Raw genomic sequence first — 20,337 nt, 5'->3', positions numbered from 1 at the left:
TACAGTTGATGGTATAGCCCTCCTTTGAGAGGGTTGGTCGATGACCATGCATCTTGTATACTGGCGTGAATGGCTTTGCTGCTGGTAGGCGATTCTTCCTCATTCCGTCTCCGAAGAAAAGAGCGATGAAGCGCGGAAAGAGAACCGCAGGGAGAGGCTTACCAGCAGCCTGAAGTTTTGGCTTTTTGACTACCGTCGAATGGATTTCGTTATAGATAAGGAAGGCGTAGTCGAGATTCAAGTTGAAGAACAGCCCGTACATTAATGTCATGATATTTGTATTTCCTTGGTCCAAGGAGCCCAGTTTGCATGTTAGGGCTCTGTTCAGAAGGGAGAACAACATATTCCAAATTGGTGGAAGGCATTGACGTTTGAAAGTAGAGACGGTGCGTAGGTCACGGTTGTAACCTATCATCTTCAGGAATCGGAGAATGTCGTATGTGGTTGGTGGATCGTCAAATTGCGCAATCCCAAGTTCCTTGCGTGTGCGAATGCACAGTATCCGGGAAACCTTGGCCCGTGATATTTTAATAGAGCAAATCATATCGTTAGGGGGATCTATGTCCCCCATAATGTCATGGCTTTCTTCATCAAACTCACAGGTTTTCCAATACTGTTGAACGTACTTTATGGGTACGGCTGGATCGGCAAGGGTGAGAGCAGGAAGAAGAATGTTGTGTTTGAAGTATTCAATTATAATGGCAAAACGGTCGTCAAATAAGGCGGTTCGGAGTTCGATAGCGTGATTATTTGGCCGCATTGGTAAGCAGATGATGACACGGCTATCGGGTCATGTAGACTGTATTCTGCTATCGTTATTGTTTGATTCATGAGATGCGGAGGATGCCATTGGTGTAGGTTTGAGAAGGTTGCAGGTTCGTATTTCGTCAGAGTTTAGTTGCAGGTTTATGGAAGCGTAAAAGGAAAATGGAGGAAGAAGAATGGTATTTATAGGCGGGAAGATGGGAAAGGGCTAGGGTAGTGGGGGGTTGGAAGGGAAACGTTTCTTGATTATTAAAATATAATAATCATGAAAAGTTTTGGCGGTTTGATTTGTGATGATTTGATTTGAGGAACGTGAGCCGTCTTGATAGGAACGTGAGCCTCTTGCTCAAGCAGCCGCCCGCACAAGAGGCCTAGGCATGACGACCAAGACCCCGATGATCAAGGTCTTGGACCTCATGAGGGGGAGACACATGCCGCAGCAGCCCAACAAACCGAATCCACTGCACCACTATCATCATCACCTCAACCACCACCATCACCAGAAGGAACCCAAGCAAGGGAACCAGAGGCTCTGCCCTCTGAAGATGTAAATATACAAGTTCCCTTCGCTGAAACCCAAGAGCCCATCGTGTTGAGCTCTTCAACCGATGAAGAACCTACTACCCCACCAGCACAACTAAGCCAACATCTTCCTTCAACACCCACATCAAACCTACCCTTAACCCCTTCACCAACACCATGCACCACTCAACCATTTACCTTATCCATGCAACCTGAACCCATGACACTACAACCTTCATCACCCCAACAACCACAATCACCTACCGAATCCCATGCACCAGAAACCACCCAAACCGAACCAAATGAACCCCAGCCAACCCAAGCTGAACCAACACCAACCCATACACAACCCTTAACCCAAACACCCATGGTGCATGCAGATACTCCCTCTTCCTCAAGGCAACCTCCTAAGAGCTTGGTTGACGAAATAATACAGAGCATGGAGTCAATGAGGAGACGTCCTGATTTGCCACCCAGTGAACCAATTTTGCTTGAAAATATTCACCAATATCTATATCAAGACCGCGATGACAGTTTAACCACTAACCCTCCAATCTTATCGCCTGAGTCCATGGACCTCCTACACCATAGATTCATTAGACAGACCACTCAAGCACCCCAGACTGTCTTTTCGAATGATGGGATAAGGAGGGTCATTGATTTGAAAATAAAGACATTTGCCAACCGAGCCATCCGATACGTCGAGTTTAACAAAAATGACCTCATCAACCTCAACCCATACGACTTGATTGAATTGTATGCATATACGGCTCAAAGGCAAGACCACGACATCAGATTTGGAATAGAAAACCAAGCAATGGTGAAAATGATGGAAACCCTGGTAAACCATAGAGCCAAGAGCAATTTTGAAATAGCTCTTCAGCTAGGCATTGAAAGGCTCTCCTGCGCTCCTCCAAACGATGACTTCCAAGGCCTGCATAAGATAAGGTCTGCCTCAGTTATAACTCAACCCGAACTTGGACTTGTTTACAAGAATGAGTTCGGGATCAAAAAGTTCTTTAGACTGACTGAAGCCTTCAAGTATTCAACAGATACACTTGAATGGTTTCAGAAAGTCATTCGAGAAAGACTGGGAAGACACTATGTGCAAAGAGAAGAAGGGAGTCGACTCATTCACGAGATATCGACAGTCATTGCATATCGAAGACTGCTTCTATGCTTCAGAGAAATATATTCAGGTAGCTCGTGATGAGTTGAATTTTTTTGCCTTGATGTATTCTGATTCCAGTACTGTATGAATTTCATCATCCAGTGAAAACTTGGAATCTGATGTCTTTCAATTAGATTAGCCTTTGTTCATCACCAATGTTTCTAGACTAGCATATGTTTGTCTTTTCATTACTTAGGGGGAGATTGTTAAACCCCATAACTCATAATGTAAAAAGTAATGAAAAACAATAAGTGATGAAGAACAAGAGGATCGATGAAGATATCAAGGCAGAAGCGACTAAGTCTGGGGTATAACCAGAGGACCGATGGACGATCTGGAATGCGATGGAAAGAGCATCCTCATCGATTCTCTGGTCATCAACACTTAGTGAATTCTCCAGCAAATCATCCAGAAGCATACAACGAAGATCTAAAGATAAGGATGATTCACCACACCATAAATGACAGCTGGAGATGACATGTCAACATCTAGATTTCTAGTTTATCTTTAATACTAAAGTTTATCCATATAATAGATAAACGTTATATGTTAATAGAAGATTAGCTAAAATGTCTCATTAGATAGTTATCTTCTCATTAGCTGATTAGTATAAATAGGTGATCTGACCTATTGTAAAAAGAGTCGCTTGAATAGCTTTACGTTCTTCTTATAATAAAAGTGAAACCTTTGAAGCTCAAGATTGTTCTTAACTGTTTCTTTATTTCTTCTTGAGCATTCATAACTTTCTTCGTTAAATCACTATAATTTGGTTACTCTTAACTAGATTATTAGTGTTATTGAGAGATATGGGCAGAGCAAAAACCCGATTTTCCGGTTTTGCCTAAAAACTCGCATTTTAAAAGATGTAAATTTGAATATGGGGTTAGAACTCAAAAACTAAAATTTGAAAATATTTCTTACTCTTCAAAAGGTATGCAATCAGTTGATTTAAACAACATAAAGAAGACAAAATAATTTTTTTGTTTTGGTTCTCATAATCCTGAGCATCTTAAATCAAATGGTGATGAAGTCAAACCCAAACCAGAAGAAGCCAAGAGTTCATCGAAAGATGATTTTGTTAAAACTCTGGATTGAAATTTGATGGATGAATTTACAGAAAAAGTGAGACAAGTCTTTGATCAAGATTTGCTTAAGGTCTTGAAACACCCTTCTGTATCTCATGCAGATAATTCTGAGAGTAATTCCTGGGATATTTTTGGAAGTTCCTCTTCAATGCAACAGAAGGATGAAGGCATTAGTGCATGTTTATGAGAATCTCAAACTCTCAATGATACCTCTGCAACTCAACATTCACACAAGGATTTTCTTGACTTTGACTCCGAATCAGAGGTGGACTCGAGTAAAGAGCAAATTGAGACAGAGATAATGGAACCAGGACCAGGTGTTGTTAAACTTCCAAATGGAATATCAAATAAATCTGTTCCAATAATGGAGCAGAGGAAAAAGACCCCATATGTCCTGATTTCATGGACATGTGATTAAAAGCCAAGTCTTCTCTAGAGCTTGAGAAGGAAAACAAGGCTAGGAAATCTAAACCTTTCATCTCTGTATCAAGAGTTTCTAAACCTAATTCTTTAAAGCCAATTAAGTTCACTCCGAAATAGAAAAGAAAATCCGCTGCTAATTCTAAGTTAAATTCTTTTGTTTCAGAGAGGCCTCTGAAGGCCAAAGGAGTAAGAGGGGAGAAAGGAAGGCCAGAGAAGACAAAGGCTAAAATCTCTAAACAATCAAAACTAGATAGGGAGTTCGTTCGAACTAAAAATACTAGGAATGATTGTAATAATCTCTTTTATGAATCTAATAAATATTTTTGTCATCAAAATTGTGTTTATACTTGCAAATGTCTCTCTCTACTGCAAAAATTAAAGCAACACCTTTCTAATCCCAACTGCATTCTCTCTGGGTCATCAAAGATTAATTCCAAGAGGACCCAGAAGAAGAAGCAAACTCTTAAGGCCAAATCTGGCAAACCAGATCGCAAGTCTGGAAAATCAGGTGTTGAGACAGATCCTCTCCTTAAACCTGCTGTCAAATCTCCAAGGCCTAATCATCGAGCACCCATCATGAAATAGGTACCTAAATCCCTATAATTTGTTTTGTAGAAGACGCATGTGAATATTTGGTATCTAGACTCCGGGTGCTCAAAGACACATGACCAGCAACAAAAGATTACTCTCCTCATACAGAGAGAAAATTGGAGGACAAATAACTTTCGGGGATAACATGCAAGCATAAATAAAAGGCTATGGAGATCTTCACCAAGGTAAGGTTTCTATCTCTAAAGTTGCATATGTCTCTAGGCTTAAACATAACCTTTTGAGCATAAGTCAACTTTGTGATTCTGGCTATAATGTCAAGTTCCAAAAAAAATCTTGTTCAATATTGTCAGAATCAGGTCAAGATTAGCTAAGAGCCAAATGTAAGGGTAATATATACCTTATGAACTTCTTACCAAGAGATAATTCAAAGACTCTTTGTCTCGTATCTCATAAATGTGAAGGGGTATGGCTCTGGCACCATAAGCTTTTTCACTTAAAATTTCAAAATATAGAGAAGCTTGTGAAGAACAATCTGGTTGATGGACTACCAGCAATAAAGTTTGAAAAGGACCATCTTCGTCCTGCCTGTGAAATGGGAAAACTCTAAAGAGAATCCCACAAGGCAAAGACAGATGCGTCCTGTGTTAGACCTCTGCATATGCTCCATGTGGACCTCTGTGGTCCAATCTCTATGCAAAGTTTGTCTGGCAAGAAGTATATCCTTGTGCTTATTGATGAATTTACAAGATACACTTGGATTGAGTTTGTAAGGCCTAAGTTAGATGTCCCAGAGCTGCTGATCAAGCTAATAACAAAGATTCAAGTCCTATTATAGAGCAGAATTCAAAAGCTGAGAAGTGATAATGGTACTGAGTTCAAGAACACAAAAATCGATACGTACCTTGACAAGGAGGGCATATCTTAGAACTTCTCTGCTGCAAGAACACCACAACAAAATGGTGTATTAGAAAGGAATAATCGAACGTTAGTTGAAGCTGCAAGAACAATGCTTGCAGACTCTTGTCTTCCAACCCATTTTTGGGCAGAAGCTATCTCAACAACATGCTTTATTCAAAATAGAGCAACTGTGGTTAAGAGACACATGAAGATTCCTTATGAACTCATTAACCAGAGAAAGCCTAATGTTAAATTTTTTTCATATCTTTGGTTGCAGATGCTTCATTTTAAATGACCGTGATCATCTTGGCAAGTTTGATAAGAAGTCGATGAAGGCAAATTTCTTGGATACTTTACACATTCCAAGGCCTACAGAGTCTTTAATCTACGAACCAAGACTATCATGGAGAGCATCAACGTCTCGTTCGACGATAAAGAGCTCGTGACTTCAAAGTGCCTTAGCTCTAGACTTGATCTTAACTCAACGACTTCCAATTCTCTATCGAAGTCAAGGGAATTGGAACTCAGGCAATTATTTGAATACTTCTTTGGTGATGAGGACATCTCTGCATGTGCACCCAGAGATGACTCTGCACGGGTTCACGAAGAGCCATAAACTGCAAGTGCTTCTATTTCTGGCCCTTCTAACACTTTTGCTTCCTCTGGTGATCAAGCAAATCCACAACCAGAGCCCTCCAGCTCTGGATCAGAGCCCAGTCCCTTAGAGCCAGAGAACAATACCTCTGTCTCTCAGCCTGGTTCCTCTTTACCATCATTTGAGGGGGAGCAAGCATAGACTTCATCACCTTCCATGAGCCAAATGCCACACATACCGGCGGAGAACGATAAGGTGGACAAAAAATATCCTCTTCATCAAATCATTGGTAAACCTTCAAGTGGTGTGAAGACAAGAGCTCCCATAGCAAATGAATGTTTATTTGTAAACTTTCTAAGCATGGTAGAGCCCAACAAAGTTCATGAAGCCCTACAAGACCCTAGTTAGGTCGATGCCATGCAAGAAGAGCTCTAACAGTTCAAAAGAAACAAGGTATGGACTCTTGTTCCTTTACCAAGGGATAAAACTGCAATTGGCTGTAAGTGGGTTTTCAGGAACAAGAAGGATGAGGATGGAATTATAGTAAAAAACAAAACCAGACTCATTGCAAAAGGCTACTGCCAGGAAGAGGGCATAGACTATGACGAGACTTTTGCTCCAGTTGCAATGGTACAACTTGTATGCTTATTCCTAGCCTTCTCTGCGTATAAAGGATTCTGAGTCTATCAAATAGACGTTAAGTCAGCCTTCCTAAATGGTAAGCTGAAGGAGGAAGTCTACATTTAACAACCTCTGGGGTTTTGAAAGTTCCACACACCCAGAGTATGTCTATTATTTAGACAAAGCTCTGTATGGACTTAAACAAGCTCCACGAGCCTTGTATGAACGTCTTTCGTCATTTCTTTTATCAAATGGTTTTGAAAAAGGTAAAATTGATACTACTTTGTTTATTAAGAAGCATAAAGGTGAGATGCTTCTAGTCCAGATTTATATGGACGATATTATATTTGGTTCAACTAACTAGAGACACTGTGATAAGTTCTCTGCTTTGATGAAGAGTGAGTTTGAAATGAGCATGATGGGAGAGTTAACATTCTTCCTTGGCTTGCAAGTAAAACAAAGAGAAGACGACATCTTCATGAGAACACCAATCACAACAGGGACAAAGCTTGACACAAATCCATATGGAATACCAGTGGATGTCAAAACTTACTGTGGCATGATTGGATCACTGTTGTATCTCATGGATAGTTGACAAGATATCATATTTGCTACTTGCCTCTGTGCTAGGTACCAAGCTAATCCTAAGGAATCTCATATGTTTGTTGTAAAAAGAATCTTTCGATATCTTAAAGGGACTCAATTTTTGGGTCTCTGGTATCCTAAGCATTATGGGTTTGACCTTATCGCATATACAGATTCTGATCATGTAGGATGCAAACTTGATCGAAAGAGTACTTCAGGAAGCTATCAACTGCTTGGGAACAAGCTCATCAGCTGGACATCCAAGAAGCAGAACTGCGTATCTACTTCAACTAGGGAAGAAGACTATGTAGCTGCGGCAAGTTGTTGTTTTCAAGTAATTTGGATGAAGATTCAACTCAAAGACTACGACATTGGGTTTGGCAAGATTCCCATCCTCTGTGATTCTGAAAGCGCGATTGCGATCACAGCGAATCCAGTACAACAATAAAAAACAAAGCACATCGATGTACGTTACCATTTCATCAAAGACCATGTAGAGAAAGGTACGATTGAAATGTTCATTGTTAATACAGACCATCAACTTGCTGACATTTTTACTAAAGCTTTTAATGAAAATAGATTCAATTTCTTAGTTAGCAAGTTGGGTATGCTCAATCTTCATTAAATCAGACAGAGCCTCTGCATCCTTTCATTAAATCAGACAGAGCCTCTGCATCCTTCTCGAGCATATCTCTGTTTGACATCTGGTAATTTTGTTTTGTGTATGAGACAGAGCCTTTGCATTTACAATGCAGAGTCTCTTGCTTAAATCTTTTATCTTTTTGTCATATAGAGCTTCTGTATATACGATACAGAGTTTTTATACCTTGTTCACCGTGCTGGTACACTTCTTATGATTTTGTGATCCAAGCATAGTTAAAGGAGGAGAAAGCTCAGATCCTAATTCAAGGGGGAACATCGGATCGTCGACCATACAGAGCCTCTGTATGTACTATACAGAGCATCTATCTCTGTACATTTCCAAATTTGAAGAGACAATATCTGTATAGTCCAACCATGAGTCTCTGTGTGAATTCCTAAGGTACGTAATCCTTTCTTATAACCATACTCTGGTTTCATCTCTTAACTCATGTTCAACTCTTGTGTACAGCACCTCTGTGTATATCACACAGAGCATCTATCTCACGATGGTTGTTGTCTTTCTTTATGACCCAGAGTATGTGTCTTCTTATTTATTTTTTTTCTAAGTATTTTGTCTCAAACAGAGATTTCCTTCCATTCCTATTTTGTCAAAACTCTGTTTGAAAAACTCTTAATTTTTTATTTGAAGGCGCAATTAAATATTTAATATTTAAAATTAATTTAACCGGTCACTTACAGAAGCTCACCGCATGTATCCCTAATTTTTCAAATAATGCACAGCCTTTCAAGCCACATGGCTTCTCCCCACAGGCTGTGTGAAGAAAACGCTTCAGTTATTGACACTTCGGGGAGATATTCACTCAAGTGCCTATTAGGAAATCCCTATTTAAATGAGTCATTATCCCCAATTTCAAATTTCTTTACGCTTTCAAATTTCTCAAATTATTACTCTCAGTCTTCCCTTCCAAGAACTCTCAAGAACTGTCAACCGGCATTGACGAACTTCAAGCTCTACAAAACATCATTCCAGTTCGATTCAATCGATTATCTCATAGCAAGTAAGTTCTTGGCACCCAAATCCGTTCTAAAAACACTAAAACAAGAACTGCTTAAACAACTTTTCTCAAACCCTAACTTTTCCTCAAAACCCAATACCAGTCATCTTCTTGTTTTTCGCCAAGAAACCTGCAGAATGTCTACTTCCGCATCAAACAACTCCCAAAGAAAAACCACCACTCTCAAATCCATTGAGGGAACCAACCAAAACATGATCCCTCTTCCCTTGAAACCCATTAACTACTCTCTACCTAATCTTGGACGGTTTTGACTCCAAGTTTCACCCAATCGTTGACATCCTTCACCACCATTTTCTTAACCCTGCCCTCACAAATGCGGATGATGTCGTTCCTGAGTGATTCATTCAGAAATTTTGGTAGTCTTGTGACATCACCGACTCCCAATGTGGGATAGTTGGTGATTATTACATTCCCTCCACCAAGGAATACGTCATTGTTCGTATTTCCAGGTCGTTGTTTTCCTGCATTCTTCAACTACCTACCAAGACGGATCTTGTTATGAGTGAATATGCACCTCTCCCAACCAGGGATGAGTTGGTGGCCTTTCTGAAGATGTTGGGGTACAACCAACAAAACTCGTACCTGTCACAATACCGTTGACAATACCTGCCACCAATGTGGAATGTCCTATTCACATTGGTCTACCGCTCACTGACGGGCAAGATTAGCATCCTTGAGATGTGCTCAACGAATATCCTGCAGATCATGTACAGGATTTTCTTCGATCTTCCCCTTGACTACTCCTTGATTATGTAGTCGCCAAGAAGATCCTTGACGTCTCCAAAGGAAAGGAGTTACCCGCTCTTCTCTTCCCACTTTTTCTAGGTCTTCTTCTAAGACCTAGTATTGAGGAGCAGAACATGAACGTCACAGGTCTTCCTATGCACAAGGTGCATGTGCTCTCAACGTACAAGCCCACTATGCACAAGGATGGCTATCTTGCTGAGAGGCCCATTCCAACGAAGCTGGTGGCCTACATGAAGATGAGGGAGGTGAGGAGAGCATACAGACGTGTACGCGAGGCACAAGAACTAATGCCTCGAACCCCGACACACATATTGACAACCCATGTGGGAGAAGAGGCAGAAAGACCTTTACCTGAGGGGAGCTAGAGAGGAAGGAGAGAGAGGGAGGGAGCTAAAGAGGAAGAGACAGGAAGCCCAATCACAGAGGGAGTAGGAAAAGAGAACAAGAGAGGCGAGCGGAAGAAGAGAGGGCTAAGAGGGAGGAGGAAGAGAGGAATAAGAGAGAAGAGGCCCTGCATCAAGAACATGAACAAATCTCAAGTTCTGACACAGAGGACACTAAGGAATTGCAAGAAGAGAGTGACGATGAGAGCTCTTCCTCATCTTAGAGCGATAACATCGATGAGGGAGGAGAGGGAGTAGCTGCTTTGCCTCAGGAAGAGCCAGAGCAGCCTAGGATGTAGAATAGGCACATATATATATTCCAAGCCCAACTCCCAGTGCATCCACCCAATCTGACTCAGTTGGTCGAGCAACAAGAGTCATTGAACAAGAGGCGCACACCTCGAACCCTTGACAGCCAAGCCAGCCAGAGGTCGCATCTGCCTCTGGCCAATTTAGCCAAAGGGAAGCCACATTGCAGGACTCACCCTTTCAAAAGGGTGATTCCTTTGAAAAGACAAGTGGCATGTCTCTCCATGCCACACCACTCTCCCCTACAAAGGAATTTGTTTCCTCTGCACTAGAAATCTCCCAACCTTGTTCAGAGCAAGGACTAGGTGCACGTGGCTTGGAAACTCTCGACTAGTCTCTTAGTCCAATCAACGAGGGATCTTCTTTAGACTTTGAATATGATGTTGAAGTCCCTCTTGACAGAGTAGTTGTAGTGTCTTCTCCTCTACGAGAGACACGAGGATCGGCTGGAAATCCTTCCTTGACCAACATCCAACAAGTCGAGATAGAAGGTGTCCTAGGAATAAAGACTGAAGTTGTCTCATGTGTTAAGCCAGAGGTTACCCCAATAGCATATGTAATGAAGGATGAGTTCAAATCCTTTGCCACCTCTATGTTGTGCTCCTTGGATGAGCTAAAACTCAACATGGCCCGTGCAGAGCCATCAACCTCTACAACTGCTGTGGATGAGGTTCGATCATCCTTAACAGTATTGAGAGTTGAGTCTTTGACAAATGCTACTCGACTCGAACAATTACAGGAATTCATGACGATCAATGCAGACATCCTGCAAAGGGTTCTTGCTCACATTCAGAGGGATGCTGCATCCACCTCCACTCAAGATCAGATAGCGCTCATCCCTCTGAGTGTCCTTACTGACTACATTACTCATACCGAGATGATGCGTGCTCTGGGTGATCGACTACTTCAAAAGGTGGCTACCTACACCTCCAACTTCAACAACATAGCCAAGCAGGCGGTCATAGACATGCGTCGCTCTTTGGTTGCGTTCAAGTTTAGGGCGGACGTCGAGATCACCAAAGCCACCAATGTAGCTTCATACATCGTCGACCCCTTCAATGCAAAGGTCAAGGCCATGGCTCCCACTGATGTGCAGAAGAAAAAGCATAAGCCGACAAAGCCATCCACCTGCGCAGAAGCATCAAATAATAGAAGGCTTGACGACAATGAGGATCCAGACCAGTCTGGTCCTTAAAGTCGTCAAGAGAGGGAGGAACAGCCTGCTGCATCAACAAGTACTATCCCTCTTGCTGTCCCCTCTGCCTCTACTCCTAAAGAGCAAGCCCTAGTGCCATCCAACCAAACATCCATGGCTGTGCACATACAAGAGGAGGTTGTTAGAGAAGAAACGGTGCTAGCTGCACCTGGAGTAGCCACTCAGGCAGGGCAGATGGCTGATGAAGAGGATGCCATCAAACTTCTTTCAATTTATGCCACTTTATCGTCATCGAGCCTATCATCATCCACGGAGTACTTCATGGTAACCGCTCCACCTGCGAGGATTGATGAAGAAGAGGTGGTAGTAGTGAACATCATGGAGCCAGAGAAAAAGCAACGAAGAACAGAGAATGCTCCTCCTTCAATGGCGATACCAATAGCCACCAAGGTCACCTTCGCCGCGCCACCACCACACCGCCAGACCTACAGAGCTAAGGTGCCCGTTCAAGGGACCAAAGTCGTTATGCCTACTCTAAGACAGGAGGGTCCGGTCAGAGCTAGCCAACAAGGAGCAAGCAGCAGCAAGCCTCAGAGCTCTAAACCATCCTTTAATCGAGTACAAGAGATCAAGGACCAAATGGATGCAATGAGGAGTCCCATACCACGTGAGAAACCAATCAAAGACCCTGCTGACAGTGAAGACTTGTTTCAATATCTCTACAGCCAGAGGAATGAGGTGCCCACTCAGAAGATCAACCTGCATCTGATGGCTCAAGAAAATATAAGGCAGAGGTTCATATGTCAATTCACTCAACCAATCTCTGCAGTTCACTCTGTGGATGGCATCAAGCAGATTTTGGATATTAGAAAACGGACCTTTGCCCACAATCAAATAGTCTTTCACGAGTACACGGTAGAAAGATCCCATGGGCAGATCTACACCTTCACGGATTGAGACCTTTTCAATCTTAATCTCTACGATCTTCTGTCCTTGTATTTCTTCACGGATCACAAGAGGGACAAGGGTATGAAATATGCTCTAGCTAACTCAGCAATAATGCAAACAATGACGGATCTTCTCGACTACAGGAGTAAGCTCGACTTCTAGATTGCTCTGGATCTGGGGGTAGACCAGCTTAGCGTTACTGCGCCTAATGAAGACTTTGAAGGCATTAAGCATATCCCCTCTTGGACAGTGTTGGTGGAGCCAGAACACGGGGTGATCTTCAGGAATGAACAAGGCATAAAAGTGCTCTTCCGTGAAGATTAGCACTTTAAATACTCTAATTCAACTATGCGGTACATTAAGAACAATCTTTTAAGAAGCAGAGATACTACCCCGGGAGCAAAGGAAAGGACGTGCAACATGGTTAGATCTATAGATAATGTATTAGAGTTTCGTAAGCTTCTTAGGAGGTTCACGAAGTTCCAACATATCTAGGCCTCTACCTTTGTAAGTTATAACAATCTTTTGTTTTTCGGTTTCAAGTCATGTAATTTCCTTTCATAATATTGTAAAAAAACTTTAGATAGTAAATGTAATACAGAGCTCCTTTTCGACCTCTAGCTTCGATTAGACTTGAGTTTTCATTCGAGTAAGATTTTGTTTTATTTACACTTAGGGGGAGATTATCAGACCCAATCTTGTAAAAGTGTAAGTAAGAAGTCTCTTACTCTAGTCTTTAGGACTTAGTCTTTTGAAGCGGTCTGGACTAAGAGCTCTTAAGCAGAAGACTTCAAGAGACGGAGCTCTTACTCAAGAGTTAAGTGTCTCATATAAAGAGCCCGTGCTCTACTCCAAGGAAGATCAAGAATTAAGCATCGAAAAGGTTAAGTGCTTGATGCAGAGCATCACTCAAGACATAGAGCCTTTACATAGTACATATAGAGCCTTTGAGTCTCCTACTCCCATGGATTGTACGAACGGTTCAGACTTTCCTACAAGACTTCTAATAGAATCTAGAACACTTGACTCAGTCCACTCCGCTTTCCAAGGAATATGAATGATAAGAACGCAAAACATGAACTCAGAGTTCCAAGCCAAGATTCTAGGAGATTCTGATTTATCTCAGTCGTATATAAGGACGCATCCTCCTCGGGTTACAAGTTACCTGAAAGTACCAAATTACACTATGCTCTAGAATAGAGAAATCTTGTGAGAATACAATTAGATTGAGAGCTTTACTGTTATTTCTTCTCATATAATAAAAGTTTTTGACTTATTCAAGTCTATCTAGCATTCATATTTTATCTTGAATATTTTTGTTAGACCATTCCAGTTTCACAGCTATTATTCTACTCATACTCTGATTTATCTGTGTTTTCTATAATTAAGAAGAATCTGGGTTCCAACAACGGGTACCTGAAAACCCAACTTCTAGTGTTCCTAGCGACCAACAGATGACTCAGCTTAAGGAGTCACTCGACCAAACTGGTGTAAAAATTCCTCTTCGTACCTCTAGTTGTGGTGAGTTTGACTACCTTACAAAAGCTGAAAGACTCGAAACACTCAAGGCTAAGGAAGACCTCTGAATTACTTTCAATTGCAGAAGCTGAACGACAAAAAGCAATGAATCTGAATGATCGAGACAGGAACTAGAGCGAAGATTGTTTAAATAAAAGAAGAAGTCCTCATCCGCATCTCAAACATCACAATCAATGGACGAATGAAAGATGGTGGACTGCTCATCTCCATGCTCATCTCAAGAGACAACCTTTATGTTGTTATTGAGTATCCTTCTTACCTTGGACAATACGGCTACAATCAAAGGCTTGAAATCTGCCAAGCCATTTAGCGCATAAAGTCAAAGCATAAGCCAATGATTGAAGACATCCTCAATGAGCTGGTCAAGAAGATGTCCAAATTTGTTGTTGTACCTCCAAAGTCAACATTGAAGAAAGGTGGAAGAAGAAATCCTTCAGATCCTAATGATGGACCAACTCTAAGGAACAAACATGAAACAAAGTTCTCCCTGGAGGAAGTCCTAAAGGATTAGAAAAAGCCATACATCTCTATGTTGAACCTATCTTTGCCAGCGAAGGGTCCTTACACACCCAACACTGTGCATTAAAGCCTGAGTTTGGATTCATATTCCTTGACTATGATGGTGATCACAACTTTCAAAGAATGTCTGAGCTCCGTCTATGTCCTATTGAACATCTTGATTATCTAATATATTGGTTGGACAATGATCTTTATGGTGAAATGATAGACCGCAAGATCAGAAAACAATTTCTACGTCGAAAGATGCTTGGAGAAGAAGTATCTGGTTACATCAACTTCAGCGACTTAGATTAGTTAGAATTTTCTATCTTGTAAATCTTATCTTTCATTGTAAGTCTTATTTTTCTATGTCTTTTCTTTCAGTGTACAACTTATATGTAATAAGTCTAGAATGTACTGTTGTAACACTTGTATTTCTCCTTTTGAATAATATAAGTATTTCATCAGCATCACTGAAAAGATCTCAGAAAAGAGAAATAGGGACACATGTCTATGAGTTCCAGTAAACTCTTACATTCATTGACAATCCTCAGTTAATGAACATATTTTCAGTTTCAGTTTTCCATCTTATATTTTTTCTTAAACTTATATAATAAAAACTGTATCATTGAAAAAGATCCCAAAATAGTTAAAAGGGACATGTACTTTACATGTAACCTTTTCTTACGTTTATACCTTAAGGCAATTTTCTTTATGTTGTTTTGTCATCATCAAATAGGGGGAGATTGTTGATCATCTCTCTCATTGATTTGATGGTAATCTTTTTTACGTATCGAATTATTATGTTTATGTATATTCAGTTCTAACGATCATCATTGAGTCTGTTCAGCACTGAAACATGTATTGTAACCCTACAGCGACAACTATACTTCAAGAAGAGGAAATCACACCCAAGAACCTTCAGTGAATGTCGAAGAATGAAACTGAAGATTAGTGATTAATGTGTTTGTGATCTGAAGCAATATTCTGTGATTACAACATGGTCAACATATGTGTGAAGATTGCACAAGCCTCAGTGAATGATGAAGAAACCTCCAGCATTATTCCAGCATTCAGTGATCAAATGAAGCATGCCATGCAAGATTGTTTTTGTCTTGTCGTTCCACACACAAAGGACAAACCCATAACCTCTCAAGAGTATGGTACTGCAGAGGGCCGTTTGGTCGACTCTAGTGCCCACCAACTCCATGAAAGGATGTCTGCTCATTAATAGACAATAATACTATTCACTGTAGCAAATGACAAGATTTCTTCTAAAAGCTTGACACGTGTTCTGCCTCTTCTGAATTGCATTTAATGCATTGGGTATAAATAGCTAAGTGCTATCTTCACTCACACACACACACAAATGCTATCTTACAAGCAAGTTAGAATTTCTCTTTAAAATTCTAAGATACATACCCAAGAAGAACACATCTCTGCCTTATTTCTTTTAGCAAATCTCTTATATTTGCTAAGTGTATCTGTATGTATTTCTAGATTGTTTTAGATAGATTTTCTTTACCTTTTCTATTTTGTAAACAATCTGTAAAAATCTGTATTGATCCTTCTTTATCAATATATATTTTTAAAAGTGAAAGTTACTGTGTTTGTATTCATCCCCCCTTCTACAAACTGATCACCTCTACACTCTTGTAGATCCGACTAAGACCAATAAGAGATCAATTATTAAAGAAAATAAAAGAATTTTATGAATCAAATACTGAAAGCTTAACTGTTTCTCAATCTAAGTGTAAAATCTGCTTGAATGATTGTTTTAGTGTTAAATCCAACATTTGTTCAAATAGTCGTAAACCAACTATTTCAAAGAACAAGTCTCGTAATACAAATCAGTTTTACAAAGGTTATGTAATTGAATTAGATAATAATCTTTCAAAAGTGAATAAGGTTAGGGATAATAAAGCTAAATCTTTTAAGTCTTATAAGTCTGTTGATAATAAGAAATCATTTGTAACTAATACTGTTTTACCTTGCATTGTGAAGTCTACTAATCAGTTGATCTATCTTAGGAAGAGAAGAATTCGATACTCAACTTGTGGAACAAATGTTTTCATCAACAAGAAGGTCAACAAGTGGTATAGAAACAATTAGTATGAAAACAGCTGGAATGTCAATACCAGGTATGAGAACAACTGGTATGAGAACAACAAATACAATAATGATTGGTATGATTCTTACTGCATATCTGATTTACCTGTTAAAAGAACTAAAAAGAAATTATTTGATAAGAATAGATGGTATGACACTTATAACATTCCTCAAAACAGTACTAACAAAGTAGGACCCATGTTTGTATAGGTACCAAAATATACTTAATCTGTTTTGCAGGTGTTTCATATGTTGTGTCGATGTTACACATTTATTCATATGATACACTGATGCAGGCGGAGTGTGTGATCTACCAATATAGCTTCTGAACACCCAGTTCAGGACCTGGTCTTTAACACAACTTCTAAACAATTCAATTCAGAATCTGAACTAACATAAAAAGGAGATTAATGTTTTATTTGTTATATTATTTGAACATGAAATCTATTTTCTAGGGAGAGTGTTGAAAAATGTTTTTGAAATCTGAGCTGACTCCAAACGAGTATGAAAGTCCCAAATCGTTCAATCAATCTTCATGATGTCTCAAGAACATACAAATGACAAATCAAGAATATGTATCTTAAGAGAGAAAGTCAACAAGTCAACTCTTGTATATCATCTTCAAAGCTCACTCATTACAAACTCTAATCTTGATTATGAACAATTAAGCATCCTCCCTTTTCTAACAACTAAAGAATTACAAAGACTAATCCTATTTATAGGACTAACCAAATACAAAATATTAAAGGAGAAATAAAAGCTTGAATACAACATTTAAGCTCAAAAACCCAAACCCAACATTCTTCCCCTTTGGATTCAAGCTTGAAAGAATTGTACAATTTGTATATCTTTTGAATCCCTGAAGCTATAAGCAACTTTAAATCTTCAAAATATTCTCCAAATATTGTCCCCCTTGGATGTAAAACTAAATCAGCAACAGACTTCAGATAGCTTTCTCTTTGATCAGCTTCAGAAAATTTAAACTTCCCTTGAATATTCTCCCACTTAAAGTAAAACAATCTCCCCTTTAAAAAATGAAACATTCTCCCCAAAAACAGATATAAAATATCTTGAAATTTCTTCCAGTAACTCTTTTAAAATAAGATATTCACATTCACTCCCCCTTGAATAATGCAGCACAACAATACTTCATATATGAGATTTTTTAAGGTTCATCTCATCAAGACTTCCATTCAATCATTGATAGCTTAGAAAAGCTTATTTATGAATGTTAAAACAAAATAACGAATATTTTGAAAATTTGTATAGTGAGAAAAGATAAAGAAACTTATGATTCAAAATTAGGCTAAAAAAGATAAACAATATGCACTACACAAATTTATCGTACTCAATTTGTGATCATCAAGACTTGAAGGGGGGACATATATCCTCCTTTTTCAATATCAATTATCTCAAAATGAGAAACTGATATATTATGAGATGTGTGCCCCAAGTGTTATTGAAACACTTATCTTCTGAGAGATAAATGAGTAGCTGGTGGGAGTGAGACAAGAGTTGGCATGGGCTTTGCCTTTTTCAATATTTGTAACTCCCCAAAACACACATTGCATGTAACACATATTTCATACAAAAGAAATACATGATATTATCCCATTCAGGTCCCTTAGTAAAAGAATCTAACATGACCAAATAGAAGGTCCAAAAATTCAAATACATTCTTGTACTAATCAATCAAAACTGTACATCAAGACAGATCTTCAAGCAGAAATGCATATAGGAAAATATTACATTTTCCCTTTTCCCTTACCGTCCGTACCTCCTGCAACACATAGTTAAAATCACAAAACGAGGGTTAGACCGAAAGGTCTAGTGAGATACCCTATTTATGTTATTGCAGGGTGAAAATCACCAAAATCTTTATGGAAAACAACATTTCATATATATATAACAAATATATGAACAAATAGGGACATAATACCAGATCCTTTCCACTTTTCAAGCAAAGCATTCAGCTATTCAAATCTCATACCTCTGAACCAATCAGATTTCATATAATGCCACTTTTATACCTTTTTTTAATCAAACAAGGTTTAAATAAAGTTTCAGGCCAAACCTGATGTTTTCTCCTCAATAACATCCAGACTATGATTTCCAATAAGAACCTTGATCCGAAATCTTTAAATCACAAAGAAATAAATATTCCAGACCACGGTAGTCTTAAGGAATATAATAGAAAGAGTTATATCATACAACACACATACAAATGCCACCCTTATATCTAAATGTACACCTCGCCTTGATATGCCACCCTTATCCCATGGTACACCTCTCCTTGATATGTCACCCTTATCCCATGGTACACCTCTCCTTGATATGCCACCCTTATTTCCTCATCAAAACATTTTACAAAAACAATCCTAAATATACCGCAGTCAATGAAATTATTATCAATCCAAAATTATTTATATCAAATCTCCATTTTATGATAAAATAACAATTTCTATCATTCAAGCACAAGGCACAACTCAAATCCGGTCAACCTASGCTTGRCCGRACTTCATCTCCGGACAAGTCTTGGCCGGTTTACCAAATCCGGACAACTTATCGTCCAAGGTTTATCCGATTTAACACTTAGAATAAATTTCAACACCTTTGTCCGGATAACAAGTCCGGACAATACATCGCCCAAAGCTTGACTGATTTAAAATAATCTGGTCACCACATGGTCGTATTCATACTTCTCAGTTCAAAAATATAACCATTCTTACCAATCATAACCCGCTTGACACTTAACCGGTTTAAGGCTAAACTGTGACAACTCTGCATTTTGGAATTTCAGGTTAGTATTCCATTTTAGGACCTTTATTGAAAACTAAGTCTTTTTAGGATTTAGCCTTGTTGATCAGAGATCGTCTTGCTTAATTAGTCTGATTAGATCACGTTTCGGCGGGTAGCTAACCAAGTTAGTTCGTGCAATGCCAAATAAATTTTTAAACATTTCACATAAAAATAAAGTYGATATTTTCGTTCCATTCTTTTTAAAATTCAAAATTTCCAAAGTTCCAATCTTTTATATTTGGTTGCCAATTATTATTTTGAAAGATTGGTGTTTTAAATCTTTTGTCAAAAATGTTTTGTTGTATTTATTGGGGTCTTTTATTTTGTAAATAAAAGTCTTTTTTGGGATTGGACTTTTAGAGGTCAGCCCATTCTTTTTATTTAATCCACATATAAATACCCCTTCCCTTTTGAAAGTTCTTTACTTTCCAAATTTCCAGCCATTTCATCTCTCTCTCTCTCTCTCTCTCTAATTCCATCACTTTTCAACCGATTCCATCTCCTTGCAAAACTCAAGGACTTTTGCTGTTCTTGAAGACCTGTTCATGTCTTTTTATCAAGAAAAGGTATGTTTTTAAAGCTGTTCTATTTTCTTTTAGATATCTGGAAGTCGTTATTCTTCTCTCTACTCGATTCTTTAAGTAAAATTTTTTGGATTTAAAGAGGAGAGGTTATTCATCCAAGACCTGCATGTGTCTTCGTTGGAATGATAATCTGTGACCCAAGATTCTTAGTCCCTAAAGAAAGAAAAATTCCTTGCATGTGAGGTCCGATCACATTTTCGGATGATAGGTCTTGCATGCAACTCTAATCAGATTTATCCCTTTGAAAACTTGTTGGAATCGAAATATATTTTTGTTTTCTGGAAGTTGTTCAAAGATGGTAGTTTTGTGTTAGACTCTTTTTAATTCTTGGAAATATTGAGCTACATGCAATCGGTGATGAAGGCGTGTG

Source organism: Cynara cardunculus, assembly GCF_001531365.2.
Source record: "Cynara cardunculus var. scolymus isolate 2C chromosome LG 7, CcrdV1, whole genome shotgun sequence".
Taxonomy (NCBI): Eukaryota; Viridiplantae; Streptophyta; class Magnoliopsida; order Asterales; family Asteraceae; genus Cynara; species Cynara cardunculus.
This window is presented reverse-complemented; position numbering follows the sequence as displayed.